At 30.9% G+C, this 14,379-nt stretch overlaps 1 protein-coding gene across 2 annotated transcripts in view; it reads left to right on the top strand.

Moving 5' to 3' along the window:
* The first annotated feature begins 3,075 nt into the window (after positions 1-3,075).
* The window catches only part of LOC119668953, a 44,057-nt gene continuing 32,753 nt past the window's right edge, over positions 3,076-14,379 (top strand). The window contains exon 1 of one of the 2 annotated variants that reach the window (XM_038078646.1): positions 3,076-3,137. The gene's annotated coding sequence lies outside the window, so the exon portion shown is untranslated. Of the gene's footprint in view, positions 3,138-3,469; positions 3,489-14,379 lie in introns of those variants that run through there. The other variant, XM_038078647.1, reaches the window with a different exon arrangement.

The raw sequence follows: 14,379 nt of genomic DNA, 5'->3' as shown, positions 1-14,379 counted from the left end.
GGTGGTTGTGTCAATAAACAAAAAAATGTAAATAAATAAAAATAAGTGCAACTCATTTCCTTTCCGGCCGGCTACTTTCAATTCGAATGCTTAAATGGAAGAATGGAAGTGAAGTCGGGGAGGCAGGCAGCACAGGAATATAGAAACACATCTGCCGGCAGCTGCTTTGACAATTCTACGTGAAATCATTGTATATGCTTAGGCGTACGCATAAATTCCAATTGGAGAAAATATTTTCACAACAACAGCGCAGCAAAGAAGCATGACATCGACTTCGCTTAGAATTGCTTTGCTTTTGTTTATAAACAAAGTGTGTGTGCTACGCCGTGTGACAGACGCTGGCAGCGTATGCTGACGCAGGCAGCACTTGTGCGGGAGTCGCAAACGGAGGATACGAAACCAAACATTCACACTTGCGATTTATTTTTAATTTATGTTTTTTCAATTTCACGTCAGTGTAAATAAGAATTGGCAACAGGAGCGGTTTTCGTAGTGAAAGGGAAAAAATAATTCATAAAATAAATTATATAAAATAATTATTTATTTATAATGCTAATTTTTTCTTGGCGAGAATGATGCGACTTTTTGACGAAAATAAACTATTTAGACGGATTGAGTTAGACGGATTCGAATAGCATAGAGAAGACAAAGACAAAAATTTTAGTTTATAATTTATACTTAATTATTTTATTGTAATAACTAATATTAAAAAAGTATATGTATATTAATATGTATATATTATTAATTAAAATATTTACATGAAATGTTTATAATAATATTATATATTTATACGAACAGAAACTTATATTTTAAAATAAAAAAATTAAACTTTAACAAACGTACATTTAATTATTGAGTTTACCAATTATTTGTTTTTAATTCCAAAAGTTAATAATACTTGACTTAACATAAAATTATAAATATAAAAAAATAAAAATTGGCTCGGCCCATTAACCACTTATTTTCTAGTTTTGTTTTTTTAACACCTCGTAAAGCAATCGAAAGCTCAAGGCAATGTGAAACTTCAACCAACTAAAATCACCTCAATTTTCTACGCCTTAACCGGCTAGCCGACATCACTCTTATCTGTGTTCCTGAATATAGAAATATTGAAGAAAATCATAAAGCAGATAGGTTGAGCTCACCTTGGTTGGTAGCAAAATGAAACTCTAGAAGTGCCAATTATTTTCTCCTAAAGATTGTTAAGAGAAATACTTATCAGATTGCCAGTAACAAAGAAGAAGACACTGAGATCATGTGTAATTTTCAGTTTAACACGGGTGTCTAGATTTTGAAAACTCGTTGAAAAAGTTCACGTGAAAGCTCTAAGGCTTACTGCATGGGGTTTTTGACCAGTGGTGTTTAAAAACACATTGCAGAAGTTTGGGAAATTAAAAGCAAAACGAAATTATTAGACACTTTCTCTGTGAATAACCACCTCTGGCATTCAGAAGAAATAGTTTTTTGAGGAAGTACTTTTTTGACAGCTTGTTAGACTGCTAATCGGTAAGGAGAAAAAATCTATTGAATTAACTAGATTCGGAAGGTTGGATTTAGTTTGTAATTTTTATCTTAAAGTTTTTTCCAAGGAATGTAATAATAAGCCAAACCTTTATACTACGAATCTCATACTGACCATATTTAGTACCACTTATAGAAAGTGTATTGCTTATTTCAATGGTTTTCAGTATTTCAGCAGTTTTGCCTTGCTTTTTAGCTCCTGAATTAATCTTGCTGAATATTATTATTTATCTTTTATTATTTTTCATTATTTATTATTAGTTATTAATTATTAGCTATTAATTAGTTTCAAAAAATGGGTATTTAATGATGGATATCTGGCAATACTCAAAACAGCTGTATGGACATTCAAAAATTCATTTTATTATAATAACAAAAAATGAATTTTTGTTGTTGTAGTTCACTACTGTTTGAAAAACCTCATTTTTATTAAGTATTAATCTTTACTATTTTCACAGCGAGTTGAATATCTATTGTATCCTATTAATAGATTTAGTGTATTTCTTCAACTTTGATTTTCTTGAAATAGTAATGTTCAATCCTGCTTTACCTTATTATTAATAATATGATAATAATATGATAATACCTATTAGTCTATATTAGCCTATTTAGACTAATACTTTTTGGTCATATTTCATCGTTCTATATAAATACCTATCTGAAGGTTTTCTTTAGTTTAGTGTTGGAGGCGTACTCAACAGCACTCAAAAGGGAAAAATATTTTCAATAAATTTAAAAAAAAATTCCTTACATAAAATTCTGTATCAGCATCCGGTTGACTTTGATTTATGGCATTGAATAAATTTCCACAATTTCCTCTCTAATTACTGACCTTGACATCATCACATTTGACGTCATCGAATGCACTACAACCCCTAAAATGTTTTCACATTCACACATATTTTGCCCCTATTTTGTGTTAATGAAAATATTTCTTCTGACTGCCGCAATTTAATGTATCAATTAAAATAATTTTTTTAATTTATTTAAATTGCCAATTCTTGCTCGGCTTTGTTAATTTTTGTATTGTTTACCCGCAGCCAACCCTGTTGTGTTCTCACTTCACAAAGCAATTCAATACAAAAACACAAACACACACGCTCTGCTCATTAATGCATCAATGAAATACTTTATGTCATATAGCGCTGCCAGCGCTCACTGCTGCTGCTACGCTAAAACACACTGCTCTACAGTAATGGCTACAATAATTGTGCCGTGTGTGTGCACATAAAGGGTACTCGCTGTTAGTGTACGTACACTGCACAGCAGCAGCATAAAAAGCAAAGCAAAATGATTTTATTTTATTTTGTTTTCTATAAGCAAAACAAAAAGCAAAAAAAAAAACAAAAACAACTGCAAACAAATTGTATCTCAATCTTGTTGCTGGCGCTGTTAGTTGTGGCGTTTGGTGTTGTTGTTGTTTTTGCTTTTGCTTTTGTTAGCTTTTTTTTTTGTGTTATTATTTTTGTTTTGCTTCGCTTTTCGTTTCGGCTGTCGCATTTGTTGGTAGCGTTAGCGGCAGCGTTGTTAGCTTCTTTTGATTTAGTTTTAATTCTGACTGCGGACGGTTTAGTTCGTTGAAAGCGCGCTACGCTGTGCGATTTGGATGGAAATAAGTAAAAACAAAAACAAAAAAATATTGAAATTCTTAAATTGAAAATAAAAGTTTTGCTTTGCTTGTTCGTTGGACTGTTGGACTCAAGGAAGCAGTCGACGAGTAGCGCAAAGATACTTTTCAACGCGTTGTGAATTAACTTTGAAAACAAGAAGCGCGCGCGCTTTTGGCGTTTTTTTGGGGAATTTGTTGTTGTTAGTTTATTAATAAAATTTAATTTCGTATCTTAAAACTATTTTTCGTTAGAATTTTTGTCACAAAATACAAAAGATACTTTTGTCATTACAAAAAAAAAATACAAAAACATAAACTAAATGAAAATTGGTATTGCAAAGATGCTGTTGAAAAATTAGTGAGTTAAAATTCTTAGAGCAAAAAAAAAAATATCAAACTGTGATGTCATTTTTTAAAAGAAAAAAATTATATTTAAAATTTTAGAATTATTTTTTTTTTTTTTAATTTAAAAAAGTTTTTCTAAATTTAAAATAACTCAATTTTTCGTTCTGTTTAAAATGCGAAGTGTGCGCACATGTTGCATGCAAAGTAGTTGCATTGCTGCAGATGCCAGCAGCGCCGCAGCATCACAACAAATTTGCCAAATTGGATTTTTCTGACATTGACGGATGAGTATCTCTTAACTAAGCCATAGATAGTTTTAACCAAAAAATTATTTCCTCTTCCATTCTTAGTATGTCAAATGGTGTGCAATAATTAAAAAAAATTAATTTAATTAATTAAATTAATTAAAAAAAAATAATAATCTTAAAATGCTTTAAAGTCATTTTTGAAACGCAATCCATCGGTTGGTTCAGTGCAGCGAGAAACCCAGAAATTCTGATACGTGCGTCTGTGCTCAAAGGACATTTGAGTGCAGAATGAAGTCATCACATCAAAATTGGGTTACACTGCGCGAAAAATTCTGAAAAATTCTGAAAAGTTCTGAAAAGTTTACATGAAACAAAATTTCAAAAGTTTTTCAAAATGATTATTTTTTCGTCACAGACCAAAAATTATTTAATTTTTATGTGCCATAAATTGTTTGTTTAGAAAATAAACTTTTATATTTCCTTCATAAAATCACTTTTTTCATTTCTTCATTTCTTCCTCAATATTAGAGAAATTTTTATGAGCTGTCCCTCGTATTTGTTGTTGGCAGGATGTACGTCATATTTATTATTCATACTCACATTAGTCATACCATACCTTCAGTTAGTGTGTTGACAGGTTATGGAGTCACTACATGAGAAGGTCATATAGTATTTATAGAAAAAACTTTTCTGCTGAAATTGTCTTCAAAATTTAATTTTTTAACTTCACATGCTATTTATAATAAAAATTCATTTAATTAAAAATAAAAAATGAGTAACTATCACAATTTCATATAAAATAATTTTATTATAAAACATAAAATTCAATTAAATTAAATTAAGAGGAATTAACATAAAGTAATATATAAATAATATAAAAAACAAAACATTTATACGCTATATATAATATGAAAATTATATCTTTCACATTTAGAAGGAAATGGAAGAAGAAAATTTAGTTTGACTTAGACAAGATTCAATACTAGCACTTCAAATATTATTCTATTGCTTCAAAACGTGACAAAACATTACGTTGTTCGAGCAATTCGAGCAAAAAGCTGTTCGAGCATTACGATGTTCGAGCAATTCGAACATTAAGCTATTCGAGCATTACACTGTTCGAGCAATTCGAGTAATAAACTGTTCGAGTATTATGATGTTCGATCATTACACTGTTCGAGTAGTTGGAGCATTACGATGTTCGAGCAATTCGAATATTAAACTGTTCGAGAATCACGCTCTTCGAGGGTTAAGCTGTTTAAGCATCACCATGTTCGAGCAATTCGAACATTAAGCTATTCGAGCATTACACTGTTCGAGCAATTCGAGTAATAAACTGTTCGAGTATTACGATGTTCGATCATTACACTGTTCGAGTAGTTGGAGCATTACGATATTCGAGCAATTCAAGCATTAAGCTGCTCGAACATTACACTGTTTGAGCAATTCGAACATTAAGCTATTCGAACATTACTTTGTTCCAGCAATTCGAGCAATAAGCTGTTCGAGCATTACACTGTTCGAGTAGTTTAGAGTATAACTGCTTGCTTGGATCGCTGATCCAAAACAATCGAAAATCTTCGAGTTTTTCGAGTATGATTATGCTCGAGTATTTAGTTCGCAAATGTTCAAACTTCATGTTGTATTTGAGTATCTGTTGATGTACATATTTGTAATAAAAACAAATCAAACAAAAATTAAATATAAATCAAATTTGGTGTTGTGATTAACTATAACATATTTGAAGAACTCGTACATTTTTAATCATTTGAAATGTTCGATTCAAATATTCGCATCGGATTATACTTGAACATCATAATGCTTGAAGACTTTGAAGCACTATACTAACCAACCATTCATGCAGTATTGTGTCACACAATAGTAAATGACAAATATAATTTTTATTAATTTTTAAAAATAATTTAGAAATTATTAAAAAAAAATTAACAATACATATAAACATAGACTTTTCAAAATATATTTAATATGGTAACGACATCATTTAGTCAACCAATTATTCTTTAAAACCTGTTTGGTGGTTCTGTCTTAGATACAGGCTCCAAACACAATTTAGACTCGCGAATATGCCTATATATAGAGAACAAGCATGATAATTACAAAAAAAGTCAAGTAATAACTAATCCAAAAGTATATGCAATTAGAAAGTTTGCGATTCAAACCCTCTTAAAATATTTCGGATAATTTTACAATATATACAAATACTTACAAATACTTTTTAAAGAACCCTCTAGAAAGGTTCTATTAAAATTAAGAGATCGTAATCTTAGCTTCTTTACTCCCACACTAAACCGTCCTTCAATGGTGGCTGTTAAATACATTAGCGCAAGTATTTTTGCTCTGATATTTAAGGGAGTACTATCTCGAGGTTTCTGCTTTTATAACACTATATGTAATAACATTAATGATATAACATTAATTATATTATTGTCTTTGTCACACACTTAAGAGAGGCCATTGCCTTCAGTGTGCCTCTTGAAATAAGGTCCTTACATATATTCATGGGAATGAAATGATCAACTTAAATTTATAAGCACAACATTATTATCAATTTTACATTCTTATTAATTTGAAGCACGATTTTTTGTAATTATTTTATACAATATATTCATTTTATGTTCAATGTATTAAAGCATATTCTGGAAAAGATCCTAAACCTATTCTTCGTCACCAGAAAACTATTGAGAAATGATCTAAACCGTGAGGTCTAGAATGAAAAAGCGAAAGTCTTCGAATTTTCTTGTCTGTATTTTAAATATACCTGTATAGGCTTATATTCGATAAATTCGATATTCGATAAATATTCTAAAATTTATTATTTATCGATATAAATGGGATAGCAATCGATTTTTAGCGTTTTGTTTAGTTTTTCGAACAAAGATGATAAAATCTTCTTAAAAACAGTCTTATTCCCCTGTGTTAATTGGAATGTGATAGAGCACAGTGCACAACGGAATATAGTTTTATATATACTAGTTTTGTATATATATATATTTAATATTTTAATATTTTTGTTATCGAAACCTCATTTAAACTAAACAAACCCAAATAAAGCTCTTACATTAATCCTCACATTTTGACTACATTTGGACTAAATCTCTCAATCAATCATAAGAAACTTAATCCTTGATAAGTAGAAATAAACTTCAATCGAATAAAATTTCTGTCAGTGCATCCTTGAATAAGGATTGGCGTCAGCATGTATCCTTCGATGGGTGTATGTACGAGTACGTTTCAAACCTACAAAGTGAGTAAAAATGAGTTAAAAAAAAAACTAACAGAAAAAAGGAAAACTATTCAAATTATCCTGAATAAATACAGAAAAAAGCGATAAAAAATTAAAAATAAAAACGCGCAAAAGCAGTCAAAGCTAAGCGAAGGCAAGGGGGCAAGGATAAAGGGGAGCTCATAGCTTGAATAAAATGAATTGCGTTTCAATTAAAGCACATTCGATGTCGATGCCATGACTGAAAGGACTGAAAGGACTTTAATGTGAAACGTATCCTTGTTTACCTGCACACACAATGAGCGCGGAAAACGTTCACGTACGTATTCGTATCTAAAGTGGAGCACGTAAATATAGTATCTGTTCCTGTTAAATTGCTATTTTATTTGTTGGATTTTGTAAATAAATAAGAAACTCAACCGAACACTCGGATTAGGTCATGCGGGTGCGTTCGTTTTCCTTCCTCCTCCCCTGTGCACTCACCAAAAAAGCTGTCAACTATTTTTATGGGCGCTGTTAGTTGCGATGTTGTTGCATCTGCATTGTTGCATTGTTGCATCATTCACTTGCCACACATCCGCATGTATCTTCGCTGGTGTTAAGCGCATAAAATGCATTTATGACACTTCTGAAGTTGTCTCATTTATGGACGTTTTCTACACATATCGTCGCGAAGGTGTCTGTACGCTTAAGTATCGCAAACTGAGAAATGCAGACTTGAGATACTTTAACGAAATTTAATGCATTTCGCTGTACTTAAGCAAATTTGCTTTAAAGATTGTTTTTTTTTACAATTTTTTGTATTGAATAAAATTTTACATTATGAACAAAAGTGAATCCATGTCGCCATTATGAGTAGTCAAAGTACAGAGGCGTAGTTGAGGTACTTTGAGGCTTAGGAACATAGTTTCAGCTTGAGGTTCTTTAAAAAATCCGCTCCTGTTTTTTATCTTAAAGTTAAGTTTTGTTATGTAATTATTTGTTGCTGATTTTGGTATTTTTGTTGCTGCTGCTGTACTCATAGTTGGTATGCCAATGGAGGAGTACATATTTAATCAAAATTTAATCAAAGCGTTTTCACCTTTTAATGGGCGCGTCATTTGAGTTTTCATTTGAGCAAATTTAACTGCAATTACAACAATTAAGAGAGTCAAAATAAAGCATTGCATAATTAAGTTTTATTGTTTCAAACATTTTTATAGATCGTAATATCGCAATGTTACCCTAAGGTCAGTTACAACAATGAAAATGACTTAGTCAACTCACCTAAGCCACTAAATGAGGTAACCAACGGCTCTATTTGAAAAAAAAAAAAAACACTTTGTTAGGGCCCAGAGCAAATATTTCAACAACGCCTTATTTTTGTAGATTATTTATATATCTAAAAATTTTAAAAATTTTGATTGGCAATGTTTTAAGACCTTTTCAAATATATATTATATATTTTTTACTCACAGTCAAATCTAAAATTACACCTTTAAGTTACATGCGGCGTGAGTTATTTTCAACACTTAAGTGTTTAAAGTCTGAGGAATGATAAAGCTTAAAGGAATATTGTAATTATGAAAAATATAGTAATACTAGATGAATTCCTTGGATTTTTCCAAGGCCTTAATTTAAATTTGGAATTATTTATTTGCTTATATTAGTTTATTCAGTAGCGTATTCATTGGACACTGTGGGGTTTAAACTCACTAATGTATTTCGGATCATTTTATATTCGATAAGAGAGATTATTTTTAATGACATTTAGAAATAAGCTTCAAAATAGTTTTTTTAAAAGTCATTGCTTAAATGAGTCTTGATGACAATCCTTTGCGTAATCCTAAAACAACGTTCAATAGTAACAAATTCGATGCCGCATGCAAGAGGATACTTTGCGTTACAGGTACTCCTAAAACATTTCGGACCATTCACACACAACGGTAGATAAAATAAACTCTTTTAGTTAAATACCAGTTCTTAAAAACCTTCTCTTAAAAGAGTCTTGATCAGGATTTTTTGCTTATGTTATATCCAGAATAAAACTTTGACTCTCAAGCATCCCTAAAATAATCTATAGTAGATATAAAAAATTTTATTCGATTAGATGTTTTTATATCAATTTTGAACTAGTTTCTAAAAATTCTCTCTTAAACTTGTCTTGATCAGGATTCTTTAAGTAATCCTAAATAAAGACCAATAGTGACAAATCCAATGTCGTATATTTGACGATATTTTCGGGTTCAAACGCCTCACCTCTATCAATATGTCAGATTATTTTACACAAGATGTAATAGACTTTTCAATTAGATGCTTCCAATAAACTGTTTTCGAACGTCCTTCCTTATACTAGCTTTGACCACGTAATCCTGACAAATTCCAATACAGACAAATTGAATGCTTAATACAGGAGGAAACATTGTGGTTTAAAGACTACTCAAATAGTTTACACTAGATATAATAAATTATGTTCGATGATATATTTTGATTAAGTTTTAAAAAACTTTCTCTTAAAAGAGTGTTGTATGATCTTCACAAACTTACAATCTTTTGTATGATCCCAAGATAAACTGCAGTTGCAACTAATCCAATGCTGTAAACTATTAAATCAAAGTAATCCTAATCTATAGAAGAGAAAATTTTGTGGTTCAAGCACCACTTAAATATTTGATTCCATTCCAGCTGTGATAGATTTTTTTAAATTAAATGCTTTTATTTAAATTTTAAACTAACTTCCTTCAAAGAGTTTTAATCACGGTCCTTTGTGTAATCTCAAACTAAATCCAACAATGACAAATCCAATGTGGTATTTGGTAAAATGTTTTGGAGTTGAAGCTCTTCTGAATATTTTGAACCATATTATATAATTTTTAAGAGATATTTTTTAAACAAAAAAGTTTTCATATGAACCTTGAATTGTTTTTCAAAAATCCTCTTTAAATTAATCCCTGTATGAATCCTTGACTTAATTGCTAAATAACCAAGTGTTCCTTAATTCATTGCCATTTGGCACTAAAAATTCTCACTTAAATTTCAATTAAGTGCGCCTGAATCATCACTTAAGTGCACATTATATAAAACTGACCTTTAAAAAAAGTCATTCGTGCCACTGTGCCTTAAGTGCCATGCATTTTAGTTCCCCACTTTTTTTTTCTGTGGATGCATAAGAACATTGGATGCATAAGAACATTTCAACTACAAGTCGATAATTTTCCACATTAATTTAATGCAAAGCAATTTTCTCTGTTACCCCAAAAATAAAGCACCGAAAAATTTGACCTACTTTTCTTGTATGCGAAAATGACGCCGTCCACAACAATCCCATCCATCCACAATAACAAAAACAAACAAAATCTTACCAAAATAGAAGCCATACTTTTCACAGATACTTTTGTATATAAATACTTACGCATACACATACATACATATAGTTTACTGTATTTCATTGCTTAGTCATACTCTGAAAATATACGAGAAGAAATATTACTAGAAGATGCGTTGACATTTGATTGAACGAGTATGGCGCTTGAATGAGGAAGATTAGTGATGCTAAGGATGCAGGAATTAAAATGAAATATAAGAGATTATGAATATGAAGTAAAGAAATATTTAACTACAAAAATGTGGTATTTATTTTGATTATTTATTTTGAAATAGTTATATATTATTTATATTATTAGGTTGGGCAAAAAGTATTCGGCGGTTTTTTTTTTGGTAAAATTTAAAAATGTTTTTTTTTAAATTTCCGTAATAATTTTTACAATTGCAAAATTTGTGTTAGGGATTGTGGCACTGCGATCGTCGAGTCTATTGTGCAGCGTTCTGGGGGTAGAGTAAGTCTCTAAACCCAGAGTTTCACAGAGTTTTGTCTCTTCAATAAGGATATACATATCCAGGAGTCTATTCCGTGTGTTAGCGCAGGATATTCTAACAGCACATGTGTGGTGACTCTTCATTTTCTTCACAGAATCTACAGTTTTAGATAGAAGATATTATCGGCCGTGTTTATATCATTAAATTTATAAATGTACCATATTTTCAGCTACCAGATATCTTAATTAAAAAAATTTTTTTGGGATTATTAAGTAAATTTTCTTTTCATTTTAAAAGATTTTTATGAAATTATAAATTTTATTTAAATTATTAATTAAATTTTATTTTGATTTCAATTAAATTTACGATTAAATAGAACCAATGTATTGTGTTTTAAATTAAAATGAAAATTTACCTAATAACCCAAATCTGTTGTTTTGAAGTAAAATTAAAATTAACCTAATGGTTAATGGAAAAAAGTAATAAGATATCAGACATCTAAGTCTGTTAATATATATGTAAGGAGTTTTTGATAGGTTGAGCTAATTCAGATTCCTTAAAAGTGTACGATTCGAAAATGTTCTATAATTGAAAATCTTTATAAATACTTTTAGATAATTTGATAACTCTATCAAATTATCTATCTAATCGTTAGCAAATTCATCTGAACAAATACGTTTCAGTCAAAGGAAATAAAAAGTAATTATAGAAATTATCTACTGTCTATCCATTTATAACGAAATTAGGCAACATTTACCCAAAGGACATAATGGCGTTCTTAACTGCTACTCGTCTATGGAACTGAAGTGGGTATGTCACAATAAGAAGGGTTGGACAAGTTCCCAACCCATCTTAAAATCTAGTCTAAATCTAACTATAGAAATTATATAACTTGACATTAAGGGCATTTCCTGTTGCTCAAATTAGGTAACGATTTGCTTTATAGAAATATCGATACACACATATCTGTCATACTCTCCACATTGTTTATGATGTACAAGGAATATCTTTATTTGCCTATTATGTTTGCTCGCAGCCGGAATTTAGCGCCCTGCCGAAGTGCCTACAAATCAAAATTTGTTTGCTGTCATTTTTATTTTTATGTGCCTAAATTATGGATTTAGTTTTTGCTTTTATTCTGCTTTTGTACTTTGTATTTTGTATTTTGTTTGTGCTATGAAATGGAAGCAGCTCAGCGTAGCGCAGCGCAGCTTTAATTAGAACCTGAAAATGTATCTATTATACATTATTCAAACTTTTTCAATAACTCACAGCAACAATACATTGTGGAATCAACATATAACATCATACATAAAATTTATTGAAATCATCAAATTGAACCTTGTTGTTGTTGTTGCTGTTGTTGTTGCTGCTGCTGTTGATGACGATGATGTCATGCCTCAGATACTCCAACGCTTTTAGGTATGAGTACGAGTATCTTTTGTGTATATTTATGTACAATATTTATATTTAATTTATTTTGGTCTTTTCCTATTTCTTTTGTGTTTCGTTTAGCTTTCGTTCAGTTACAGAACGAACGCACTTTTGTTGCGGTTTTGGTTTTGGGTCTTGACTTTGGCTTTGACTTCAGGTCGCCGTTTTGTACTACAAAACCCGATACTTCGCAAATCCATTGATGTTGCCATTATAGTACTTTGCGTGCTTCCAAAACCTTTTGTTTTGTTTTGTTTTGTTTTGTTGGGAACGACGAAGTTACTGGCCGCTCGGCTGGTCGTAATTTATTAGAACTTTTTTAATGAATTTTTCAAATTCGCCATTGAAGCAGTTTTACAAGTTCTAGACGAGTTTTGTTTAATAATAAAACATCATGTGTGTCTATCTGTCTGTTTCAGTTTGTAGCTTTCGCCCGCAATTAACTCCTTTGTAGCTATTGTATCTTTGTTTGCTGCCTCCTCTAGCGTTTTTTATCTTTTGCTTGTGCTTTCTTTTTTTTGTGGTTGCAAAGTGAGCTCATGCTACGGTATTTCTACTTTTTCTGCAATCAAACTGACGTTTGATACTGGCTGCATATCAGTTTTAATTTCAACTTTAACTTCAACGTCAGCATCAGCTTCCTCTCAACTGTTATCAGCTGTCAGACAGCGAGCGGCACGGGGTGGGTTTGGCACTTTATCTAGTGTTTAGAAATTTCTTACATGTCATAATCCCAAGGGCGCCTCAGGTTTCAGGTTTCCTGTTTTATGTTGCATGAATTGCAATATTTCTAAGCATTCCATATCCTCTTTTTTGCTCACACTTAGTTTGAGGGTAGTTTCCTTGCTCGAGTCCTGGTGGTACGTATAGTCCTCGCTCGCGGTGGTGGTTCATTGTTCGCGTTATGTTTGCATGTCCTTTTTTATTTCTAATGCCGCTGCTGTGAATTAAATTTCTATTTGATTGATATCTGCAACGCATACTTTTACTCGAAATACCCTTACGCATTTCGACTGGCTTCTTCTCTCCGTACCTTGAGTGTAAGTACCTACTAATAATGTGAAATGCGTGTCTAATTTTTATGTATAATTTTTGCTATTCCAAACTTCTTCAGCCCAAATTGTGGTTGTATTTTCAACCCTCTTCCATTGTTATTCACCACAAGTTTTTGTTAGAGTTTAGTGGAATTTTTTTGGTTCCACTGCTGCTATTCAGCCGGAATACAAACTTCCACTTTGTGTCGTGAAATTTATTGATTTTATCAGTTTAAGTTAAGCCGGCTTAAGAAGTTAAAGAATTATAAGAAAAAATCTATGCTATAAAAATAAGGACAACATATCAACATTACAATGGCATATAAAGTGCAAAGAAGTGAAATTGATCTTTTTAACAAATAAGGATACTTTTAGATAGTAAAAAAGTTGGATGGGAAAAATCCAAAAAAAATTGATAAAATATTTACCCTTCAATACAATGAACCCATAGACCTTTTCATATGCGTAGCGAAAAAATTGCACATTTAGTTAACTAGAATGCAGATGTTTGTACACAAATCCTTTGTAAAAGGATACTTTAATCAACCAATATAAAAATAGGCGCATTAATGTAAAATGATCCAGAGAATAAACTCCCAAAATCTTGATTTGACGAGGTATGCGAATGTTTGTGCTTAGGTCTTTCTGAAAAAGATACTTTAATCAAACAATATGTTAATGAGCATATTAAAGTATAATGATCTAAGATATAAATGCCGAAAAAATTAAACCCTGATATGTATATAATTACATAAAACAACCTATTTGAAAACGAATCAATCCATTATCGCAGATGTCTTCACTATAAGGAAACGTACTCAACGACTAATTAATCCAAAGATTTTGAGACATTTTCGAACAAAAATGTTAAATGGTTTTAATGACCATTTTAATATTCTGTGTACATGCTTTAAAGACTACTTTCGTTCAATCAAATGCCTATGAAGACTTCTTTCTACAAATAAAAAATGGTAAAATGGTTACAGTAAAAATTTTCACATATACCTTAAAAGACTTGATGCGTCTTAGATATAGAGCCCTTTTCAGATAAATTAATAAAATGACTCAATATTTTGAGAGTATACCTTCAATACTGGAGGTGTCCAATAGATGGTGGTAATCCAAAAGATTTTTGCACAAACGAGTAGA

The sequence above is a fragment of the Teleopsis dalmanni genome, chromosome 1 (assembly GCF_002237135.1).
Source record: "Teleopsis dalmanni isolate 2A chromosome 1, ASM223713v2, whole genome shotgun sequence".
Classification (NCBI taxonomy): Eukaryota; Metazoa; Arthropoda; class Insecta; order Diptera; family Diopsidae; genus Teleopsis; species Teleopsis dalmanni.
The sequence above is the reverse complement of the archived record's forward strand: the minus strand, read 5'-3'. Positions and strand labels throughout refer to the sequence as shown.